Genomic DNA, 8,320 nt, shown 5'->3' with positions numbered 1-8,320 from the left:
TATTAGTTTTATGTTCTCTGGTGGAGGGAAACTATGTTTATTTTGTATGGCGTGTGTTGCAAGGTTTGATTCATATACTGTTGGATTTATGTATGCCTTTTTGTGCTCATTGTACCTTTGGATCAGTTTTTTCTTTGTTTGGCCGACATAGAATTTGTTGCAGTCCGAGCATTGTATACTGTATATCCCGTTTTGGTCTTTGTCTTCTTCTTTTTCATAGTTGTTTATTTTTTGTGTTATCTTCGTGTTCAGCTTGTATGTGATGTTGATGTTCAGTGGTTTGAAGATGTTTGTTAGTTTCTTGGTTTGGTGTCCTACGTACGTAAATGCTGTCTATCGTTGTGTTGTTTTGTCTGTTTGGGTAGCTTGATCCTTGTTCTGTATTTTTCGTTTGATTCTGTTTTCTAGTTTATCTATTGTATTTTGGGTGTATCCGTTTTCATTCGCTATTTGGTATATGACTTTCCGTTCTTTGTTTCGGGCTTCATTGCTGAGTGGTATCCTTAACATTCTATATATGAATGCGTTATAGGCAGCCATTTTGTGTGATGGTGGATGGTTTGAATTTGTGGGTATGGTGGAGCTTGTTTGTGTAGGTTTCCTGTATATTGCCATTTGAAATTGTGTTTTGTTGTGGTTATATCCTATGGTTATGTCCAGGTAGTTAAGTTTTGAGTTGTGTTCTTCCTCAATGCTGAAACATAGTTTTTGATTTATTTCGTTAATTTCTTTTGTTATTGGTTCTATTCTTATTCCATTGTTTTGTGATATATACAGTCCATCGTCAACGTATCTGAACCATTCTCTTTTTTCATCATGTGTTCTTATTGTTGTTAAGATTTTCTCATATATGGTTTGCAGGTATATTTCGGATATAATGCTAGATAGTGGGGATCGCATCGCTAGTCCATCTGTTTGTTTAGAAATTTTCCCTTCAGATTCGAAATAATTTTGATAAAGTATTGTATTTAGACTGTGTTCCATTTGGTTAATGTAGGTTTTGTCTGTGTTTTGTTGTTTTAGGTTCTCAGATATGATGTTTATACTTTCGTTGACTGGTATGTTGGAGTACATGTTTTTTATGTCGAACGAGTACAGTTTAGTGTTCGGACTGACATTTGTCGTAGAGATTCTGTCTGTGAGTTCCATTGAATTTTTGATGCAGTGCTCGTTGTACCTGTTGTTTTTGTTTTTCAGTTCGTCGGCTATGATTTTAGAAATTTTGTATGAAGGTGGTCTGGTAAAATTGATAACCGGTCTTATAGGTTTATTTTCCTTATGTATCTTTATCTGTGCGTTGAGTTTTGGTGCTTTTGGGTTGTTGACTGTGTATCTGTTCAATGCTTTGTTGTTAAAGATCTGTTTGTTGGATTTTATTAGGCTATTAATTTGTCTTTCATATTTTGTGGTTGGATCGCGAAAGCGCTCGCAGATAATTAATAGAAGATATAAAGCTTCAAATCCTTTTTGTAGAATATATATATATATATATATATATATATATATATATATATATATATATATTTTATATATATATATATATAATATATATATATATATAATATATATATATATATATATATATATAATATATATATATATATATATATATATATATATATATATATATATATATATATATATATATATATATATATATATATATATGTATATATATATTGATCTGTCCAACAATTAGTTGTGAGAAACCTTCACCAAACATATTTTAACTTTTGATCAAATAATTTCAAATATCAAATAATTTCAATATCATATCACTAATAATTTTTCACTTACACTCACATTTAACTCTCACTGTGTGCAAATATTACAATAATCACATTTTCTCTGGTGCTGTAACAAAATTTTCAACGTCAAATTTTGCATTCGACTTTTCGTTTTCATGTTTGGATCCATATGCCTTTTTTCATAGTTTAAACTAACTTTGGTGAGTCTTTTGTAACATATCTATTACTGTATAATATTCACATGATCTTTATATTGTAGATATTCTTGATAAAGGAAAAAAAAAAATTTCCGAAAGCTTGAATAACAAAAAATAGTGTTTCCATAGCCCGCAGATATTGACTGAAATACCCTACTGAAAAATAATCTATTGTTATATAATAGCCAGTCAACTAAATTTACCCTTTCAATATATATATATATATATATATATATATATATATATATATATATATATATATATATATATATAATAACAGCTTCCTGCAAAAAGTGCTCAAATATTGTTTTTCATACCAAACATATAAATAGACCCTGCGAGGTCAGAAAGACGTTCATTAACGATTCAATCATTCTTCAGTATAGTTCATCATCAATTACTTATTTTCAATTGTTAATGTTCCAAGTTTTTCATATCATATTCCAAGCTTTCGATAATCTTTATTATCATCATCAGGGATGCTACAATAAGGATAAAAAACAGTCATATTTATAAAATAATAATTCAAGCCAACTTACAGTGTATGTGAGGTTATGTGGCAGGTTGAAAGAAATATGGACGTAACATATATGAAAAATTACTAAGATGTCACTTAGGACGTTACAGACAGACAATATATAGTAGATTTAATGATATATCATTATATTATCAAATTTAAAAACCACCTGTTCCTTGAAGAGGAAACCACGTGCATGATTCAAAAAAATGGGATATGACATGTAATTCAAAATTAGCATGCGCTGTATACGCCAATTACGGGGCTCAAAACGAATTGACATTCGACATCAAACAAATTGTTTGATCTGTGGCATAAAACCTCAACATTGTTGCAAAATTGATTTTCGGGCAATGTCTGGCTGTAGACATCGCATGTTTGAATTCCATTACATTTTAAAACCAAGTAATTTTTGTATTTAAACAATATCTTAAAACTTATCCTAATGGATTTTATATTAAACAGTAATAATGAGAAAGGATGATGATGTATTGTATATGGAAGATTCAATCTTGAGAAGAATACCATTAGATGAGATTTGATGATTTCTTGTTTTGTGATTATCCATACAAATTAAATAAGAGTAAATTTCACTTAGGTGATTTGAATCAGTTTTTTTATTCATGGAGTTTTGTGAGTGTGCTATATGTACCATTTCTAGGAAAAGCCTCTTGGTAGTGTTTTTTTCGGTTGATAAAATTTTAATTGAATTATAATCCATACAGTGTCCTTGTTTAGAGACATGTTCACTCAAAGCACATCTCTCCGGGTGTAACCTACTGTCACTTTTGTGTGCTGTGATCCGATCTTTTAATAATCTAGATGTCTGCCCTATATATTCTTTGTCACAGTTTGTACATGGTATACAGTAATTTGCATCTGAACAGTTGTTATAGGGAGTTTTGTCTTTTAATTTTGAAAAAATTCTATCGATTGTTAAAACATTTTTGTTTGCAATTTTGATATTATTATTGGCAGACTTCAGGATTCTGGATAATCCTGGGTTGATATCTTTAATGTATGGAAGAGATGCATAAAAATTGGAAATTTGACTCAACTCAGTGGGACCTGCAGTTTCTGCATTCAATGAAACATGTGAATGATCATTCACATTAGTTAAAGTATCGTTGATATTGTTATTATTTGATAATCTGAAATTGTTTGTATTTAAAGTGTCTATGGATGAAGTGCTGTACAATAATTTTTTTAGGAATTGTGGTGAGTATGAGTTTTGCCAAAAAAGTTTGTAAAGGAGATCTAGGTTTTTTTTGTGTGAAAGGAAAAAAAACATGTTGATAATTCTGTCAATACAGATCCCTAATCCCTAGCATTTACACCGGAATGAAATGAAAAATAGGTTAACGTCGATAACGAAAAGATGCAAACAAACATGATACAGTGAGTATAAATGACAAACGAGGACAAACTAAAAACGAAAACATATTACATTATGAAATCACGAGCGGTAGGGAAGTTACACTACATCTCGCCCCCCTCTCATTTATGCGAACGTGACGGATACACGTCAGTGAGCAGGAAGGTAAAGTTTCAGGTGACAAGCATTGAAGGTGCCCCTTTCAGTCTTCTGTTCATCGAGGTAAGTGAGGACGAAGGTAGCAAAAGTAACTCTTTTCTTCACTTTGTAAGGGCCCTCGTATAATAATAAAAACTTTTTTGTTTCAGCTTTCAACGACGATGAGGTGGTATTCGCCCTCAACAAGACTAGTTCCCCAACGGAAAACTCACGATAAGGTTTACCTGGATATCTTTCAGCCCTTCGAGCAGCTTTTCCTCGCAAGGTCGCTTCCGCCAGAACTAATTTCTGTTCCGGAGGAACATGGGAGCAGGTTTTACCTAGGAATCGATAGGCCACAGGCCTATCGCAAAAGCAGGTACTTCGTAGGCCCACCTGGAATGTTGTTGGTGGCAGTACGTCCTAAACAGCGTATTCAGCTCCCGCATAACCCTTTCAGAGGGATTCGCTGCGGCATGCCGCACAGAGCAAAAATTACTTGCACACCCAAGTCACTAAGTGTTTCTTTCCAAAGGCGAGCTGTAAACTGGCTGCCATGATCCTGAAGGACTCTTTTCGGCATTCCATTTTTAGGGAAGTAATCTTGAATCAAACGATTCAAAATAGATTCAGTAGTAGCCCGTTTTAAAGCAAAAAGAGCCACATGCTTAGTGAAAAGGTTTACCACTACCAATAGGTATGTAACACCACCTCTACTCTTAATTAGAGGTCCATACAAATCTAGTGATATAATGTCATCTTTGGAAGAAGGCACTATAGGTTGTTGAGGGGGCCTAGGCATCTCCGCACTTTCAGCGCGTTGACAAATATCACAAGACTTACAAATGTTCTTCACCCTTCTGTGCAAATTATTAAACCACAGTTCCCTTCTCAAAGCGCACCAGGTCATATAAACCCCATAGTGCCCTATGGCTTCATGATAGGCAAGAATGCATTCATCGATGAGGCTGGATGGAATACATAACAAGTATGAACCCTCTTCACCTCCATGCTTATACAATACTCTCTTCTGATCAACAGAATGATTTTGCAGAGCGACATTGTGAGCAAGCTCCTTTTTTATAGCGTTCAGTTTTGAATCTGCATCTTGCAACTCCTTTATTTTTTTTAAGGACAACAAGAACTCAGAAGGCAACTTCAGAGCGGAGAGAATCCAAAAACATTTTCCTTCAGATTGGTTATAAGCTCCACAGGCATCTCTTGACAGAGCATCAGCAATCACATTGTCACCTCCCGGTATATACTTTATATCAAAACAGAACTCCTGTAAAGCCAAGGCCCAACGCGTTATCCTCGGAGTGAGTAACCTACATGTATTCAAGTAAGTTAAAGCCTTACAGTCCGTATGCAGAGTGAACTCTGTACCCAGAAGGTAAACTCTCCATCGCTGCAGCGCAAAGACTGCCGACAAAATCTCTTTTTCTGTAGCCCCATATCGAGTCTCTCTTTCTAGTAAGCGGCGGCTAGCCCAAGCCACTACTTGCCGCCTTCCCTTTATGATCCGAAAAAGTTGGGCTCCCAGACCATAGTCACTACTGTCAGTTTGGACGTGCCAGGACGCACTAGGGTCCGGATGATACAACAAAGTATCGCTTTGTAAAATCCGCTTAACATTTTCAAAACTTTTCTCTTGTTTCACGTCCCATATCCACTTACTTTTTTTTCTGAGCAACCTGGTAAGGGGTTCCGTGAGAGCTGAAAATTTGGGACAGAAAGAACGGTCATCATTACACATACCTGAAAACCTTTGTAACTGTTTCACATTTTTAGGTCTTTCGTAGTCTAAAATGCCTTGTATTCGCAACGGGTCTGGTTTAATTCCTTCTTGTGTGAGGATATATCCTAAAAAAGTGATTTCCTTCCTGAAGAAGTGACACTTTTTTAGTTTAATAGTGAAGCCTTCTGTTCGGAGGCGTCCGAAAACCCTACTCAGATGTCTCAGGTGTTCTTCTACAGTATCTGACAGTATCAGCAAATCATCCAGGTACGTGTACAAGAACGAACTGAATTCGTGACTAAATACAGTCCGCATTCAGCGTTCGAAAGAACTGACTGCTGTAGAAAGACCAAACGGAAGACGACAAAAACGATAACATTTCGTACCAACCATGAAACCCGTGAATTTTTTGTGTTCTCCCTTTATTGGAATCTGGATCAATGGAACTCATTATCTTGCGTCCTTGGATTGATCTAAGAATTTCCTCTATAGGTTTCGGACATTCTCTTTCCGGAACTAACAAGGTGTTGAGATGCCTAGCATCTAGCCAGATTCTGACAGTTGCATCCTTTTTCATAGTTGTCATAAGGGGTGATACAAACGGATCTTCCACACAGCGCTCAATAACACCCCAAGACTCCATCTGATTATGAAATCACGAGCGGTAGGGAAGTTACGCTACAGGCCACCATTCAGTGACGCTTCCATATTATGTGTGGGTTAGGTGTTCTGTGTTCTGGTTCTGTGGCTGTGGTACAATGCAGAAAGAAGGGCGTGTTTCTTCTTATCTTTCCTTTTTTAGCGCTAATAATGTATTCTGCACCGCCATTGATTTCTAATTTCCATCGATTATTACTTATCAAAATCTAGATCGATCGTCGTGATTGTGGATTGTGTGTTGTGCCATTATCGGGAATAGTAAGTAAAATTGATGATATTTACCTATTTTGAGAAAAGAAAAGTTAATTCTGAAATCAAACTCCTGAATTATGTATAAAATTCTTTGCCATGGTGACAAAAGTATTTTTGTGAGATTTGAGGTCTTCAGTTGAATGTTGAATTATAGTATTGAATGACAAGGTATCATGTAATTTATTTTGACATCATCTGACTCTATGAAGAAGGAAATAACTTCCAGAAAATATTTAACATTCAATTTTTTTTTTTTTTTTTTTTCACCGTAGTGTGCGCTGGTCAGGCCCTATCCCCCGAAGCCCCGATACATTCGGGAGGGCGCGCCAGCATAATCAACCAATGACCACTCCCCACACCGTGGGGTAAGTGATCAGTGGGTCCGAGAATCATGTGCCCTGAGCAAACGCAGTGAGCCAAGAATGGCAGCCTTCTGCATCTGTGCGGCTAAGATTTCTGCCTTAGTGCGGCAAGCCGGTATGATTTTGAGATTCGAGAGTAGAGAAGACATCATTCCACCAAGGACTCCAATAATCAGAACGACCATCTTGACAGAGTGATCTGGATAGAGTCTGCGGAGTTCGAAGAGAAAATCTCGATATTTTATCCGTTTTTATTTTTTTTTTTTTTTTTTTTCCACCGTAGTGTGCGCTGGTCAGGCCCTATCCCCCGAAGCCCCGATACATTCGGGAGGGCGCGCCAGCATAATCAACCAATGACCACTCCCCACACCGTGGGGTAAGTGATCATTGGGTCCGAGAATCATGTGCCCTGAGCAAACGCAGTGAGCCAAGAATGACAGCCTTCTGCATCTGTGCGGCTAAGATTTCTGCCTTAGTGCGGCAAGCCGGTATGATTTTGAGATTCGAGAGTAGAGAAGACATCATTCCACCAAGGACTCCAATAATCAGAACGACCATCTTGACAGAGTGATCTGGATAGAGTCTGCGGAGTTCGAAGAGAAAATCTCGATATTTTATCCGTTTTTCCTCCTCTTTTCTGACGATATTCGTCTCGCCAGGAACTGAAAACTCCACGACAAATATCGTTTTGGTCTGGTGGTCGAGAAGGACTACATCAGGCTTATTAGCTTGTATGAGCCTGAGGGTGGGAAACGAATAGTTCCAATAAATTCGGCACTTCTCGTTCCCCACAACGGATTCAATATCCCCCGGAGCGTAGGGCAACACCGGTGTCTCGTCAATACCGTAAGAGTGCCGTAGATGGTAATATAGCACTCTTAGGGCCGCGTTATGTCGATGGATATAGGCCGAGACCGCATATGCTGGACATGCTGATAGCAAGTGCATTAGGGTCTCGGGCGCCTCGCGGCAGGCCCTGCATCTTGTGTCAGGAACCTCTATACCCATCACGCGACTGCGGTAGACTAAGGTGTTGAAGACACCATCCTGGCAAGCCATGATGAACCCCTCAGTTTCCGACTTCAGCCCACTCGACCTGAGAAAAGCGAACGTCAGGCGCTTTGATAAGCCAAGGTCTTCAATGTTATTGAAGAAGACCCCATGCATCGGCTTATCCCTGTGTCTCTGCAGAAGTAAGGTGATCTCTGCGGCTTTTATCTGAGCTTTTTGCTGAACGGGTTCCAACTCGGTGACAGAGTTGTAGTCACCTCGTTCAGAGTCGAAAACTATACCGAGTTTATCAGCTGCTCGAGCAGCTGCCCTAAGGAGAAAT

This window comes from Leptinotarsa decemlineata, unplaced genomic scaffold (genome assembly GCF_025532065.1).
Source record: "Leptinotarsa decemlineata unplaced genomic scaffold, Ldec_3_MD MMD2_P_RNA_scaffold_14, whole genome shotgun sequence".
NCBI classification, from domain to species: domain Eukaryota; kingdom Metazoa; phylum Arthropoda; class Insecta; order Coleoptera; family Chrysomelidae; genus Leptinotarsa; species Leptinotarsa decemlineata.
The sequence above is the reverse complement of the archived record's forward strand: the minus strand, read 5'-3'. Positions refer to the sequence as shown.